Source organism: Camelina sativa, chromosome 19 (assembly GCF_030686135.1).
Source record: "Camelina sativa cultivar CO46 ecotype springtype chromosome 19, ASM3068613v1".
Taxonomy (NCBI): Eukaryota; Viridiplantae; Streptophyta; class Magnoliopsida; order Brassicales; family Brassicaceae; genus Camelina; species Camelina sativa.
In genome coordinates this window covers 18,576,362-18,594,423 of record NC_141898.1, presented here as the reverse complement: position 1 = coordinate 18,594,423, position 18,062 = coordinate 18,576,362, and the positions used below count along the sequence as shown (strand labels likewise).

Here is an 18,062-nt window from a genome sequence, read left to right as displayed (position 1 = left end):
TATGTGATGAACAAATAAAAATAAATTCACGCAAAAATTTCTATATATTTATTTAAGCAATGTTGTTAAACTTTAACCCTACTACCATGTGGCATAATATAAAAAATGCCAATGAATAAATATATATTTGAAAACCAAAAAATAAAATCATATAAATTGTTATACAAATTAATTCAATCTAAAAAAGATATCACAAAGATATACTCAGATTTTTTAAATATGCGAGCCCTACAGATTAATATAGTTATTTTTTTTAGTGTTTATTAATTAATTTTTTTTACTTTTCAACTCAAAAAAATTTATAAAAGCAGAAAAAAAAATTTAGTTTTTCAACAAGAACGGATCCAGTGATTGATGAGCGTAAATGTTTTATAAATATTTTTCAATAATATTTCAGAACAATAATAAATCTTATAAAACAATTTTTTTTTATATATAGCCTAATATTTTGAAATTATTTAATGAAATTATTTTAGCAGATTCATTTATTGTTTCAGAAATCTTAGGAAACAATAATAAACTATTTAGAACAATTATAACACTTAATTTTATTTATAAAACTAAGATCAAATATATGCATCCCTAAATTGTTTAATAATAACATATATATTTTAAAACTAAGATACAACATTTCTTATATTTTTGAAATAGAAAATATTATATCTAATTTATTAAATATTTGTTTGCTCTACACATTGACGCAATGATATGTTATTAAAATCCAAAAATCACAAATATTATATTTTATTAATATAATATATATAACTCAAAAATAAATCAAAAAGTTAAATCGAGATTTCTAAACATGACCGCTTCAATACGTGTTTTTTTTTTAGGATTTTACCAAATTTATATGATTCACGGATTTGAACATTGTATCATGTAGCCAAGATGGGTGGAAATAAGAGTATGAAACTAAGTAAATTAAATGTAAAATTTAAAATGTAGAGAATAAATCAAATAGAATTTCTACTATTATTTTATAGTTAACAAATTATAGTAAAGTTTATGCAAACATTTTCCCGTGCTGTACAGAGCGGGTTACAATTTGTTTTAGCAAATTTTTTACAATTGATGATCTTATTTTCTAAAAGATTGCGCCCATTCACAAATTAATTCAAAATTTGAGAGGATTTGTTGTATATAATTTAATATAATGAGATGATTAAGAAATCGACTAAATTCTCTATCGTAGGAGAGGTACTATATTTGTTGGGTATAATTTTCTCTTCTCTATTGAATAAATAAATATTGTGATTAGTTCGACAAACCCAATAAATCAGGAGAAGCAAAGAGAATATTCACAAAGATATTGGATAGACTCAACTCATATTCTACATGAAATAGTCAACATAAGTCTGCCAATCCAATAAGAGAAAAGTCGTGTGACCGTGTCTGTCAATGGGTTGAATGTCATGTGATTGACTCTGTCAATGGATTGAGAGTCACGTGCCCGACATTGTTACTGGGCTAAGAGCTTGTGGCTGACTTTGTTTATGGGCAAAGAGTTCCCGACTAACTCCGTCACGAGGCCGAGAATCTGGCGACTGACTTCTTCAATGGGCTGAAAGTCACATGACTGGATCTATTAATGGACCAAGAGTCTACTGACCGACTTCACTAGATGGGCCAAGAGTCTTGTGACCGACCCTATTATAGATAGGACGGCAAGCCCAAGACATATCCTAAAGGATTAGGGTAAAGGGATTTCTGTATAAAAAGAAGAGCGACCTCCAAGAGAGACATGACCGAGAGCAAAGCAAGAGACCTAGAAAACAAGACACACAACTCAAATCTAGAATGCGGCTAGGGTTTCTAGATTGACTCATTGTGCCTTGAATTCTTGTATTTGAGCTCGAGACTTTGAACAATAAAAATGACTATTCAACATCTATTACTTGTTTCCCTAGTCTCTAAACGAATCTATTATTTTTGCCCAAATAATTGACGCTAGAGAGAGGGGCTAGAGTAATCTACGTGAGATGAAGGGAAACGGAAATGACACGACTAACGTCGACGCGACTGTCGATGCTCAGCTGGAAGTCCTGACTACTAAGCTGAACGATCAGTGCAGAAGCTGACACAGATCGAGGCAGATAACCAAAATTGGTGTTATCAACAGGAAGTGGCTAGGAGCTACAACAAAAATGTCAGGACACAGACATTCCAAGTAGGAGACTGGGTCTTGCGACGTACTTTTCAAAATACAATGGAGCTGGGAAAATCGGTCCCACTAGAGAAGGTCCTTACAAAATCATTGAAGTGTTTGGGTTAGGAGCTTATAAGCTGCAAAATGATATGCTCAAATTAATCTCTGGAGCTACTCTCTCAAACAAGAGATCACTGTAGTACTTAGGGGTCGAATCCACAGAGACTCAAGATCAAACACAATAAATTGTAGAGTTTTGTTATTAAGCTAAATAAGTTGATTTAATTATTGAAAAAGCAATGCAAAATATTAAATGAAAGTGTTGTGAATTCAGAATATCAAAAGGTTAGGTCTAGAAAATTTCTCAGGTAATTATGAAATATTAAATCAATAAATTAATTAAGGTTCAAACAATTAAAATCAGATCTAGAACTCTAAAATCTTTGTAAAATAAATCAGTTTTCACGGCAAATATTATCTAAATTTAAAACCAGAAAATTCAAATCTCTTTGTAAAGTTAAAGGTTAATAATCAGCTTTGAAAACAGGTTTAGATTGTTCACAAAATTACTAAATCAAATCTCTTTGTAAGAAGTAATTTTGCTCATCAATGGTTTAATCAGGAAAACAATTATATTCTCATATCAATCTATTTCCCTAAGATATTAATTCTAGTTGATCAATCAAGAATTAATATGAAGAACAACCAAAGATGAATATTGATATATCATAGTTTTTGTGGTTTTTAACCATGGTATAAGTGTGCTTTTTGAGTCTTTTGATTTGTTTTCTAGGTTGTTTTTGAGTCTTTATAGGTTTAGGTACTCATTGTCATGGATGGAGCACTAAAGATCTAAAAGAGGATGATTTGGAGCATAATCAAAGCATGAAGGCTGATCAACGATGCTCAGAGACGAGATCAAGACTATGCATCGACCGATGCAATCTCAGCATCGATCGATGCAGTTGCCACAAACCAAACGGAAGTTGTTTTCACAAGCTTTAGAAGATTTACAAAATTTGCCCAAGTTTCTCTTATTTGCAATTAAGGCCCAAGACGTGTTTTAGAGTATTTATAGGATTTTTATGGTCATTGTTTAGACCTAAGTTTTATTCTGCAGCCAAAGGAGATATTGAGAGCTTTGGGAGAGACAGATCTGATTTCATCTGTAGAGAGAAGATTTTTGAACTCCTTTCTTACTTCTTAATATCAATTGCTTATTATTCAGAAAAGATGTTTTGTTCTACATTGAATATATCTGAGTAGTTTGTTTGTTAGGTTTAGGGTTTTTCATAGGGTTTTTATGGTGCATTAGATCTGATATTTTAGGATTCATTATCTTCTATGATCTTCATCTTAGGTTGTTCTTCATATTAATTCTTGATTGATCACCTAGAATTAATACCTAGGAAAATAAATTGATATGAGAATATAATTGATTTTCCTGATAAAACCTTTTGATGAACAAAATTATTTCTTGCAAAGAGATTTCATTTAATAATTTTGTGAACAATCTAAACTTGTTTTTAAAGATGATTTTTAACCTTGAATTTTGCAAAGAGATTTGGATTTTCTGGTTTTAAATTTAGATAATATTTGCAGTGAGAACTGATTTATTTTACAAGAGTGTTTAGAGATCTTAATTGCTTGAATCCTACTATTTGACTGATTTAATATTTCATAAATTCTTGAGAATTTCCCTAGGCCTAGCTCTTTGTTCCATTGAATTTACAACACTTTTAAATTCTGTTTTTGCATTGTTTTTAATTTAATAATTTGATTTAGTATAATTAAAAGATTAATAAGTCTATTGTGTGATCTAGAATCTCTGTGGATTCGACCCCTAGAATATTAGAACTGAAAGGTTGTTAGTATCATTAGGGTATTACAATTTGAGCTTATCAAATTTTGGCGCCGTTGCCGGGGACTCTTTTGAATCACCATTAGATTAAAGTCTTTGATTTTGTCTAGATTTTTATTTTTCTATTTTACTCACACGCTTTTGTTTCTTTTCTCTTGTGTGTTTCAGGTACATGCCTAAGCCTAGCACCAGGAAAAATCCTACTGGTCCAGTTGTTAAGCTTAGAAACCAAGAGTTGGGACAACTAGAGCGTGATAACACAAAATCAGCCAACTCAGCAAAGATGGTCAAAACACTCATATTGAGACCTGATGAGGCTGAAGTTTTGAGGGATCAAGAGGGCAATGTGTACAAAGAGCAAGGCCAGAAATTTGATGCTGAAGGACGAGTTATTCAGGAAGAACTCGTCGTGGTTGAGGATGATGCACGTGGCGTCGAGGTTGAGGATGATGCACGCAACCAGGAAGGCATCGATCGACGCAATGCTGGCATCGATCGACGCAATGTCGGAGCTGGTGCGAATGGAGCCAATTTGGACCTTCAGCCTAGACGGGACAACAATGGAGAGCTTGTCAAGACTCTTGCGGACTTCAACTGGCCAGACTTATTCTATGAGAACCATTCCGTAATTGTCCTTCCTCCATTCCCAAGGAATGATTTTGAGCTAAAGTCTGCCTACTTTGCTCTTGTTGGCCAAAGACCATTCCATAATTTGCCTCATGAGAAGCCTCTAGACCACATTGAGCACTTCGAGAATATAGTTACAAGCATCAAGGCTAATGGAGTCACTGAGGACTATCTCTACTGCAAGCTCTTCCCCTACTCTCTTGGTGGGATAGCTTCTCATGGCTAAGACTCCTCAAACCAGGATCTCTGACAACCTGGCATGACATCAAGGTGGCGTTCTTGAACTACTTCTGAGATGATGCAATGTCTGATGAGCTGAGGATTAAGCTTTCAACCTTTAGACAAGGACCTGTTGAATCTTACAAAGCTGCTTGGGTGAGGTTTAAGGCATATCAGAGAGACTGTCCGCATCATGGGTTCTCAGAGGTTCAGTTGATTAGTATCTTCTTCAGCGGGATTGACTGGAGGTATCAGATGGTTTTGGATGCTGCTAGTGATGGGAACTTCAAGATAAGGTACCCAGATGAGGCTGAAAAGTTGATAGAGAGGCTAGCATCCAGCAACAGTACTAAGAATGCGGACTTAGAACGGAAAAGGGCACATGAAGGATATGATTCAAATCAGTTTGCTATAGTGAATGCCAAGCTGGATACAGTGCATAACCTTCTTGTTGGAAAGAAGTCAGTCCATTTTGCAGAAGATGTTGAGATCTTTGAGCCAGAGCAGCAGAATGAAGAAGAAGATGTCAACTTTGTGTATGGGAATCAAGGCCAAAGGTTTGGAAATCAGCAAGGTAACAGCTCTTTCAGTGGAAACAACCAGCGCAACAACTATCAGTCTAATTCTACAGGCTTCATTCCTAAGCAAGATTATCAGAAACAGCAGCAGAGCAGTGGTTACACCAGGACCTATGGCAACTCCTCTTACCAATCTCCTCCTCCTAAGACAACTGAAAGTAGGATGGAAGCAATGCTTGAGCAGATTCTTTAGGGACAGGAGCAGTTGATAGTGACATTCAATGGGAAGATTGACAATGTCTATAATGAGCTTACTAGCAAATTTGATTCATTGAATGTCCAAGTTAAGAAGCTGGAGAACCAAGTTGCACAAACTGTTGGAGCTGTGAAAAGCCAAGAAGGATTCTTACCAGGAAGAACTGAATCCAATCCTAAGCACTCCTGCAATGTTGTGACTTTAAGGAGTGGTAAGCAATTACAGTCTGAAGCTGAGGAGAAGCAGAGAGCCAAGGAATTGCAGGAACTGATCGATGAGGATGATGAGCTTGGTGATCTGGAACCAGCATCGACCGATGCAGCTGCAATGCATCGATCGACGCAACCCTCAGTGGTCGTAGAAGAATTGACTTTGCGAGACAGCATCGACCGATGCAACGTCCAGACCGAGAAGGAAGTTACGAAAACTCCGATTCCAGTTGCTGAGAGAGTTTATAAACCCAAGGTTCCTTTCCCCAAGAATCCAAGAAATTCTAAACAAGAGCTTGATGATGCTAAGTGTAAGGCTATGATGGATAAACTTATTGTTGAGCTGCCATTGATTGATGCGGTTAGAACTTCTCCAATGCTTAGGAGATATGTTAAGAGGATGGTGACTAAGGATTTGATTGTTGATTAGGGAGTAATGATGATTTCAGCCCAAGTCAGTGCCATCATTCAGAACAAGATCCCAGAAAAGCTTCCTGATCCAGGTAGTTTTGTTCTTGATTGTACAATCTTCAGTGAAAGGTTTGCTAGATCTTTGTGTGATCTTGGTTCTAGTGTCAAATTAATGCCTAGATCAGTAGCACTCAGCCTTGGGATGACAGATTTCCAACCCACCAAGATTACTCTTATCCTTGCTGAGAGATCAGTTCGTATTCCTGACGGTATTCTTGAAGATGTTCCAATTAAGATTGGTAATTGTTTGATACCTACTGATTTTGTGGTCTTGAAGTATGAAGAAGAGCCTAATGATCCTTTAATCTTTGGAAGATCATTCTTAGCTATTGTTGGAGCCATTATTGATGTCAAGAAAGGACAGATTGGTCTTAATGTTGGAGATTTGCAGATGCGTTTTGACATGGATAAGCTGGTTAAGAGGCCAACCATAGATGGTCAAACTTTTTATGTGGATACATTGTCTAATCTTGCTGAAGAGATTTTCAAGGAGCTGCATCCTGAAGATCCTCTTGAGAGAGCATTAGTTGCTTCTACTGAAGAAGCTGAGCATTTAGATGACATTGATGCTCGGTATGTCAAGCTACTAGATGCTAATGAGCAAGTAAAGAAGTTGGTTGCACAAGAGGAATTGGTTGGTACTTCTTCACAAGCCACTTCCTGCAGGTTTAAGGTATGCATTTCTAGGTGAGAATTCTTCTTATCCTGTTATTGTTAATGCTTCCTTAAACAATGCAGAGCTCACTTTATTGCTAAGCAAGCTGCGCAAGTTTCGCAAAGCTCTTGGCTATTCTCTTGATGATATTGCAGGGATTTCTCCGGACTTGTGCATGCATAGGATTCATCTTGAGGAGGGGGCTAAGACATCTATTTAGCATCAGAGGAGGCTAAATCCGAATTTGCAAGATGTTGTCAAAAAGGAGATCATGAAATTGCTGAATGCCAGGATTATCTACCCAATTTCTGATAGCAAATGGGTTAGTCCAGTTCATATTGTTCCGAAGAAGGGTGGAGTTACAGTGGTGAAGAATGACAAGAATGAGCTGATTCCGACACGGACAATCACCAGACACCGGATGTGCATTGATTACAGAAAGCTGAATGCCGCAACAAGGAAAAATCACTTCCCGCTGCCCTTCATTGACCAGATGCTTCAGAGGTTAGCTAACCATCCATACTACTGCTTTTTGGATGGTTACTCCGAGTTTTTCCAGATTCTGATTCATCCCGATGACCAGGAGAAGACGACTTTCACTTGTCCATATGGTACTTTTGCATATCGCATAATGCCTTTTGGTCTCTGTAATGCTCCTGCGACATTTCAGAGATGTATGATGTCCATCTTCACAGACATGATTGAAGATTACATGGAGGTTTTCATGGATGATTTTTCTGTTATGAGTCTTCATTCAAGAGCTGTTTGGATAATCTCTGCAAAGTGCTAGCTAGATGTGAAGAGAAGCACTTAGTTCTTAATTGGGAGAAGTGTCATTTTATGGTTAGAGATGGTATAGTGCTTGGTCACAGGATTTCAGAAGCTGGTATTGAAGTGGACCGCGCTAAGATAGAAGTGATGACAGGTCTTCAACCACCAGATAGTGTGAAGTTGGTAAGGAGTTTTCTTGGACATGTCGGGTTCTATAGACGCTTCATCAAGGATTTCAGTAAGATAGCTAGACCACTTTCAGCTCTATTATGCAAGGATGTCAAATTTAAGTTTACTGATGAATGTCGTTTAGCCTTTGAACGGATTAAGCAAGAGTTAGTGAGTGCTCCTATTGTTCAACCACTAGATTGGGATTTGCCTTTTGAGGTAATGTGTGATGCCAGTGATTTTGCAGTGGAAGCAGTGCTAGGACAGAGGAAGGATAAGAAACTTCATGTTATTTACTATGCTAGTAGAACACTTGATGATGCTCAAAGGAATTATGCAACAACAGAGAAGGAGTTGCTAGTAGTAGTGTTTGCTTTTGAGAAGTTTCGTTCTTACTTGGTTGGATCAAAGGTGATAGTTCATACAGATCATGCTGCACTCAAATACTTGATGCAGAAAAAGGATGCCAAGTCAAGGTTACTAAGATGTATTCTTCTTCTTCAAGAATTTGACATTGAGGTTAAGGACAAGAAAGGGATTGAAAATGGAGTAGTTGATCATTTATCAAGGATAAAGATAAAAGATGATGTTCCAATTCATGATTCACTGCCAGAAGAGAATGTCTACTTTGTTGATATTGGTTCTCAAGTTACATTGCTGCAGTCTCGGGAAATTTTGCAGAGTCATGGCAATGCATCGATCGACACATCTGGTGCATCGATCGATGCTTCATCTTGATATGAACAGGACTGGCGATTGCATCAACCGATACATCACTAAGCATCGATCGACGCTTGGTCCAGGAATCGTTGGGTTATGTGTTTGACAACAACATAGCTATTGTAACTACTTTTGATCAACCATGGTATGATGATATCGCGAATTACCTTGCTGCTGAGGTGGAACCAGACAAGTTTACAGGGTATGCTAAGAAGAAGTTCTTGAGAGATCTTCGGAGATATTATTGGGATGAACCTTACTTGTATAAGCATTGCAGTGATGGAGTTTACAGAAGATGTTTAGCAGAAACTGAGGTACCTGACGTTTTGTTTCATTGTCATGGATCTGACTATGCCGGACATTTTGCTACATTCAAGACAGTTTCCAAGGTTCTCCAAGCAGGCTTTTGGTGGCCAATGATGTTCAAAGACGCTCATGAGTTTGTCTCAAGATGTGATGCCTGTCAGCGGAAGAGTCAAATCAGTAAACGGCATGAGATGCCACAAAACTTCATTCTTGAGGTTGAAGTGTTTGATTGTTCGGGCATTGATTTTATGGGACCATTTCCTTCTTCTTACAAGAACAAGTACATCCTTGTAGTTGTTGACTATGTCTCCAAGTGGGTGGAAGCTATTGCAAGTCCCAAGAATGATTCTGTTGTGGTTCTTAAGCTGTTTAAGACCATTATCTTTCCACGGTTTGGAGTGCCTCGGATTGTTATCAGTGATGGAGGTAAGCACTTTATTAATAAAGTGTTTGATAAGTTGTTAAAGAAGTATGGAGTTCAACATAGAGTGGCCACCCCATATCATCCCCAGACTAGTGGTCAAGTTGAGGTTTCTAACCGTCAAATCAAAGAAATCCTTGAGAAGACAGTGGGTGTTACTAGAAAGGATTGGGCAGCCAAGTTAGATGATGCACTTTGGGCATATCAGACTGCATATAAGACACCACTTGGCACTACACATTTTCATCTGCTTTATGGGAAAGCATGTCATCTTCCAGTGGAGTTAGAGCACAAAGCAGTCTGGACTGTTAAATTGCTGAATTTTGATGCCAAGACAGCTTCTGAGAGAAGGTTGGTTCAGCTGAATGAGTTGGATGAGTTTAGACATCATGCATTTGAGAACTCTAAGCTATATAAGGAGAGAACCAAGGCTTATCATGATAAGAAGATCATCTCCAGAAATGTTGAGCCAAATGACCAGGTACTTCTGTACAACTCTCGCTTGAAGCTGTTTCCAGGAAAGCTTCGTTCTCGCTGGTCCGGACCATTCACTATCCAAGAAGTCCGCCCTTATGGAGCCATTGTGCTGCTTAACTCCAAGGGTGAGAAGTTTATTGTCAATGGACAGAGGGTGAAACACTATTGGGCTGAAGTCGGGATACCAGACGGACACATTGTGCGTTTGGACGATGCACCCTCTGCCTAATCCGCTGCCAAGTCAAGCTAATGACTTAAAACAAGCGCTGAGTGGGAGGCAACCCACTGGTAGGATTTTAATTATTTTTTATTTTTATTTTTAGGATTTACTAACATATTAATTTTTAGTTTTGAGTTTAAGTGATGCAGATCTTCCTGATGGTGATGCTGATCCTGAGGATTGATCCTATTTCTGTTTACGGTTTCTTTTATCCTTTTTCTCTTTCACTTTGAGTCATTTTTATTTTTCCTTGAGTCAGTTTGTTCTTTGTTTCAGATTGAACTTGTATTGCATTATGAACCATTATCTATCATGTTGCATTTAATGTTGTGTTTGAGTGATTCTTAACAGAGCTGCCTTCTATGAGAGAAACACAACTAACATGCGGCTAACAGGATTCAACGTCGTACTATTGGACGTTTTGGCTTTGCATCGGTCGACACAGAGGCTAACAGTTGGTAACACGCATCTGGTTCATTTGTTCACTACTTTTTCAATTTAATTTTTGTTTCTTAGTCAATCTCAGGCTTGACAACACTGGGGACAGTGTTGTTTAAGTTTGGGGGAGGCTAGTTACTAACTAACTACTTTTTCTTTCTTGTGTCTGTTGTGTGTCTGTCAAAACCATATTTTTGAGTCAAATTTTTAAAAAAATTTCTTTTCGGAATTATGATCTCTAACTAATGGTTTCTGTTCTTTGGCTAACACTCTTATGAATCTTGATTATGCTTTATCTCAGAACTGAAGTTTAGAAAAGACTATGAGCTGTATCAACAATCATGAAAGCCCTTATTCAAAGGATATCTGGTTAAACTAACGTTGTCTCAACTTTAATCAGGATTTTAACCGGACTTAATCTCTTACTTTGGGGTTGGAAATCAGTGGACTAGACTTCTTCTTCGGGCCATACAAGACAGTGCAATTTTTCAAAGTATGTCTCCCCTCTTTCTTCCCTTCAGTACTTAAAAAAAAAAAAAAAAAAAAGAGATTAGAAAAAAGATGAGATGATTTTGATCAGTTTAGAGAGGTAGGTAAATTACTTGTGACCTCATTATTCTATTCTTCAGTCAAATGATCACACAAAGCTTGAAAGCGAGGGGTAGGTAAATTACCAATGACCTCGGTATTCGCTTATATCTTTGATTTTTCATTAAAAAAAAAAAGTCAATCCCTTGGAAGTGAGAAAAGGGAGAGGAAAGGAGATGTATGAAGAATGTCTTGGCCTGAAGACAGTCCATATTCCACTGATCGATACACCAAGGTAAGAACTCACCTGTATTTGCTTTAATTTATGTAATGAGATGACAATGGTGAGACTAGAGATTCCTAAGGATTGTGGGGTTTGAGTAAGGAATGTTGATGCTTCTCAATTGACAAAGTATATGAAGTAAGTTCTGAAGATCAAGGCGATGACGAGTGCGAAAAACAGTTACATGTAGTTGAGTGATTCCATGTTTTCAAACCTCTTTCACAGGTCCAAGTTTCTGTTTTGCTTGAGGGCAAGCAAATGCTAAGTCTGGGGGAGTTGATATATCATGGTTTTTGTGGTTTTTAACCATGGTATAAGTGTGCTTTTTGAGTCATTTGATTTGTTTTCTAGGTTGTTTTTGAGTCTTTATAGGTTTAGGTACTCATTGTCACGGATGGAGCACTAAGGAGCTAAAAGAGGATGATTTGGAGCATAATCAAAGCATGAAGGTTGATCAACGATGCTCGGAGACGCGATCAAGACTATGCATCGACCGATGCAATCTCATCATCGATCGATGTAGTTGCCACAAACCAAACGGAAGTTGTTTCCACAAGCTTTAAAAGATTTACAAAATTTGCCCAAGTTTCTCTTATTTACAATTAAGGTCCAAGACGTGTTTTAGAGTATTTATAGGATTTTTATGGTCATTGTTTAGACCTAAGTTTTATTCTGCAACCAAAAGAGATATTGAGAGCTTTGGGAGAGACAGATCTGATTTCATCTGTAGAGAGAAGATTCTTGAACTCCTTTCTTACTTCTTAATATCAATTGTTTATTATTCAGAAAAGATGTTTTGTTCTACATTGAATATGTCTGAGTAGTTTGTTTGTTAGGTTTAGGGTTTTTCATAGGGTTTTTATGGTGCATTAGATCTGATATTTTAGGATTCATTATCTTCTATGATCTTCATCTTAGGTTGTTTTTCATATTAATTCTTGATTGATCACCTAGAATTAATACCTAGGAAAATAAATTGATATGAGAATATAATTGATTTTCCTAATAAAACCTTTTGGTGAACAAAATTATTTCTTGCAAAGAGATTTGATTTAATAATTTTGTGAACCATCTAAACTTGTTTTTAAAGCTGATTTTTAACCTTGAATTTTGCAAAGAGATTTAGATTTTCTGGTTTTAAATTTAGATAATATTTGCAGTGAGAACTGATTTATTTTACAAGAGTGTTTAGAGTTCTAGATCTGATTTTTAAATGCTTGAATCCTATTATTTGACTGATTTAATATTTCATAAATTCCTGAGAATTTCCCTAGGCCTAGCTCTTTGTTCCCTTGAATTTACAACACCTTTAAATTCTGTTTTTGCATTGTTTTTAATTTAATAATTTGATTTAGCATAATTAAAAGATTAATAAGGACACGATCAAGTTTTTTATAGACTAAACCGTTTTCACGTTTGTTACACCATGTGAACAAAGGACCCTGAGCCCCCATATCCGACAGATTGCAGTAATTCACAACGGTTTGAAACTCACACATACCCGGAGACAAGGGAGATGAATGGAGGTAGCCAGAATGCTCTTCTCCACTCAATATCTCGTTGAAATCACCCATAATGATCCATGGTTTATTCTGAAAAAGCGGTGAGTCCTTATGATTGCGCATATCTTCCCACAAACTTCTTCTTTCTTCAACCAAATTATTTGCATAGACAAAAGAACAGAAAAATTCCTCTGATTCACCCTCTAACAGAATAGAGCAAGTGACAATTTGATCACTTTTGTAAACCGGAGTTAAGCGGACAGTTGGTCGCCAGAGCACCCAAATACGGCCTAACCGGTGATATTCATAATTAGAAAGAAAAGACCAGATGCTAAAAACGGACGATGCTATTCAAGCTGCTTTCTTTTCCTTGACTCTCGTCTCTAACAGGCAGCCAAATTGCATCTCCTTGTCATTTGTCTATTCACGGACCACGGAATGTTTAATAGTTTTGTTGAAGCCCCGCACATTCCATGAGAAACTCATCATTTAAAAGATGCAGTTAGGAAGCCTCTTCTTTGAAGCAACAGAGGTGCCAACCTTAGTTGCCTGAATTGAAGCTTCCGCAATTTCCTTCTGCTTATGCTGAGTGATTCTCGTCGATAGGGGACATCCACCACGATCATTGGTGGCAGTTGTCATATGTGGTACATGTTGTTTTGAGACTTCCTTAGAGGTCACACCAACCATGATATCAAAGTCCGCAGCTGACTGTTTCCCATCAGCTTCGGAGGCAACGTCTTCCGTGATTTCACCGTTCTCCTCATCCTCAGAGCCCACTGCACTAGCAATGAAACTCAACCCCTCCCAAGAAAACATATGCAGAGGAACCTTCTTCAAATAGACCCAAAGAGGTATAGATTTTTCTTCTGGCTGTTCTTTTTCAGTAATCGGGGACCACCGCGAGACCACCATCGGCACCTCAGCAATATTCCACATACCACGTTTAAGTACCCTAGCCCTGAGGATGTGATCAGAAACCCTAAACCGCAATGTAGTAGCATTGACTTCATAGACATCGATCTTGGGAAACTCAGTCCCCTGCTTTCAGATCTTATTTAAAATCACATGAACTTTGTCAACATGAGGAGCAGTATCTAAAAACTTACCAAGAAGAAAATCTTCCCAAAACGGCGTAGAGTTAGCAAGAACTTCATCAGGGCTCCACGGAATCCTTTCCCTCTGAAGAATTGATAGTAACGTCAAATTTCCGTAAAACTTGTTTATTCTGGACCATCGAAACCCATGTCTCCTTCTTCGGTGGACTAGACATCCCCCGAGGACTCTCCACATGTGATTTTAACTACACTTAGTAACTAACTAATTAGCTACAAATTATATTAATTAATACTTTGTCACTAATTTATAACTTTCTGTGGTTATAGTTTACTACTACTCTTTCCGTAGTAAGCACCCGTAGCTATATCAACGTGTTTTACTAGTTATAGTTATTCAATTGGACAAGGCGTGTAGGCGCCAAACGCACCATCCGGTGCTTTTTCTCAGAATCCTTCTGCGATTGGCTTATAGTACCAATTTAAGACCTCAATACCCATCTTTTTTTTTCAATCAAACCTTGAATACCCAAACTGGGAAACAAAAGGAATTTGCCTAATACTATTAAAAAGACTATGCAACATACAGTTTCATGCCCAAGTCTATAACCCTAACAAACGCAACCCTCGTGAGTGCAAAATTTGCATATACTAGACTAACAAAGGGGTATTTTTATGTTATCATCCACTCAACGTAGGAAAGAATTTTAAGGTTTCCAAAAGCATCAAACACATTTTTCGAAAGCTAAACCTTTACTAATGTTCATTAGCAAACAATTCGCGTTAGTGCTCGTAAAAGATCCAATTAATTGGTTGACCAACAAAAAAAAAAAAAAAAAAAAAGAAGCAGACTAAAAACTTAATTATACGGAGAAAAGGAAAGATATATAAGGTTCAGGGGGAAGAAGAAAGTTTTATTACCCTTTGTTTCGCGGTTGTAGTTAATGTATATATATGTAAAATCCTCTGATGCAGATGTTTGGCTTCACAATTATTTACATTCATTTTTTCAACCGAAGGAACAAAGATGAGCGATCGAGTGATGATGAAGATAACGAAATCACCGGGTCTTATCGATGAGAAAGCTATGAGGAATTCCGGTTGACCATATTTTCGATCCGTCTTTTGATCTTTCAAGAAATACTTGAGAAAATGATAGGATTGTGTTCGTTAATGTTTTAAGAATAATACATTAAATTCCAAAATAAAACAAAATCAAATTAATGGATATTGAATTTTTTTAAAAAAATTGTATTTTAGAATACATATGTTTAATCCGGTAACGATAGATTTTAATGTATTTCTCCAAATACATAATTGAATAATATGTGATTTTAAAATACACTCAACTCCATTAAAATACAATCTTTAATAATACCTCCTATCTTAAATGTTATTGGTTTTATTAACTTTTATTTTCTTGTTATTCCCTTCATTTCAATTTAAACGAGACTGTATAGTTTTAGCCATCCGAAAGGCTTATAACTGACCTCGGGTTAACGATGGATTTTCTTTTTGTTGAAAAGAAAATAATATTATTGATAGTTGCAAGATGTCAAATTAAACATTTATGATCGATTGCCAAACTTTTAAGATGGATTGCTCAAAGTTCAAATGTTCAACGAACATAATACAATAGAGCTTTTTTTCTGTTAATTTTCCTTAGTGAGCAACTTTTTTTAGTCCTGCATCATTGATGGAATTAATTAAGATTTAAATATTACAATAGCTATTTTTCAGTGAAATGGCTCATATATAAGATATACTTTTCAAAAATGATATTGGGAACTTTTTTATATCAATAATATAATATAATATTGACATGAACCAAGAGACATGAGCTCCATATTTGTATTATTTAATAAATATTGAGACAAATTCTGCATACGCCGTAACAGAGCTCCTTATTGTAATATTTCTATATATATGGTACGTACGTGTTTTATATGTGTGTGCAGCTGCAGCATGGTTACACATTAGTAAGGCTTCTGGTTCGGATAGTTCCCTGGAGGATCATAGTTGCAACTTATGATGGTTCCACCATTATTACACCTCACTTTTGCACATCCGACTCTCACTGAATTTCTCCAAACAACCTGAGTGTAGTGACCGCAAACTCCATTGCACGTGTTTGAATCGTAGTTGTAGTTAGCCTTCTCATTAACCCACAAGTTCACGGCAGCGACGCCAGAGAAGTCACCGCTACTCTTGGCCAAGTTCTCCCCGTAACGCCCATTGGAGTGTACGAGTTTGCAGTCGCCTTTTAGTTGCTCTGCGTATCTCCGAGCGTAGGCTGCAATCTCCTCGTCCCACTGCATGGGGCCTACGCCTACCTGGGATCGTGCCTGGTTGTGAGCGTTTACATAATCTTGGTTGCCGTCTTGAGCTTTGGAGAGAACAACAAGAGCACCTACAAGGACTGCCAAGATTATTAGAATGCGAGAATAGCCAATGACTTTCATTTTTGTTAGTTGATAATTTGATTATTCCAAGCTTTGTTTGTGTGTTGTGATTGGTAAACATGGTTTATATAGAGATACGAAAACTACCTCGCGTTTTGTGTGGCCATAAATATAACAAAGTTTCGGTAAATATATGGTTATAAAAATTAAATTTTAGCGAATATTTGTCAACTTTGTGCATATGAATATTTTCATAATATTTCCTGTAATTGTATTTTATTGGTAACTACGACATTGTTACTAAAATATTCATGCAATGTTTTTATATAAAAATGAAATGACTTTTTCTTAACGTCATTCATTTTTTTCTTTGATAGTTTTGTATATTTCCAAAATCTTATATTTCTTATTATATATTTAAAAAAAACGATTTCTATTCACAAAAAAGGCCTACCCAAAAAAAATATATATTATTATTATGAATATTTTATAGTTTAATCAGATTATTTTCTAATCATAATAAAACTACTATATAGTATACGCTTTGTAAATAATTTAATAACAAATGTTAATATATCTTGATTAATCATTTGGGCTCAAGATTTAATTATGGATCGATCAGTGTAGGGTTAAATTAAAACCTTCTATTAGTAATCTAAAATTAAAAGATGATGTGCCTCAGTGGTCCATGGACAAAGGCCGCTTCATGTAGCTAACACCATGTTGCTAACACCATGTTGCTAAACCACGTCGTTTAATGTTTGACTTTTCAGGTTTCGATTTGTATTTGGATACATGGTTTGACCGGTTAACTTTGGCTAACCTGATGCTGATTCAATGTTGGTTACAAACTTTTTATCTGATTAATAAAGTTTTCTCTTTTGTCAGAATCTCCAATGGTCCTCTATTTTTTCCTCTATAATAAAGATCCTCTATAATAGAGGTGAATTTTGCTCCAATTCACCTCTATTTTCACCTTTAAAATAGAGATTGTTATTTTTCCCTCTATTTATAAAGGAACTCTATTTTTTTCTACAAAGGGTTCCTCTATAAATAGTGGAACTCTATTTTAGAGGTGAGAATAGAGGTGGATTGGAGTAAAACTCACCTCTATTATAATGATCTCTATTATAGAGGAAAAAAATAGGGAAAACCATCGGAGATGGTCTTAGATTTACGATTTGATATTCTTCTCTTTACTTCTCAGATTTGGTTTCTCCAATGTATCGGAGTTTAATAAAGTTTATTCAGAAAATTATTTTCAGCTTTTGGCAGATAAAGATGCAAGCTTTTTGGAAGCAACAAAGCTTGTGGAAAGCCCAATTACGTAGAGGACAAGAAGTACATACGATGTTGTTTAAATGGCATGTTTGGAAGATGAGGCACACTTAACGTTCATGTCTTGTTTCGTATGTGATAATATGATATCATAGTTGAAGTTTTAGGTGAAAAATACTTCTACTAGTCTCTAGGTGAAGTTGCAGAGTTTGTACCCGACAAAATCTCTAAGAAACAAGTTGATTCTTAAACATTGTCTATCTTGACTGCAAATGCAGCAAGGTATGCACAAAGATCACTTAGATCAGTTGAATATGAAGGTGTCATATAGGTATTCTGTAAACTTTCATAGTTATAGTACATCAGATACATATACAAATATTTGTACAGAGGATATGACTAAGTTATGGCATTGAGGGTTAGTTATACTGATGAAGGCTACAAGTTTTGCCTTATGAAGATATTCTCTGTGGTCATAATAAGGTAAGAAGTCTTGTTGAGAAAAAAGAATGTATGGTTGATTACCCA

At 36.2% G+C, this 18,062-nt stretch overlaps 1 non-coding gene and 1 pseudogene across 1 annotated transcript; both read right to left on the bottom strand.

The window, feature by feature from the left end:
* Positions 1-4,949: 4,949 nt before the first annotated feature.
* LOC147920767 (small nucleolar RNA R71) lies at positions 4,950-5,056 on the bottom strand. Its single transcript, XR_015591938.1, has one exon. It is a non-coding gene; the product is annotated as a small nucleolar RNA R71 (small nucleolar RNA).
* Positions 5,057-15,635: 10,579 nt separating this feature from the next.
* On the bottom strand, positions 15,636-16,340 carry LOC104766672 (pathogenesis-related protein 1 pseudogene; annotated as a pseudogene).
* Positions 16,341-18,062: the final 1,722 nt, after the last annotated feature.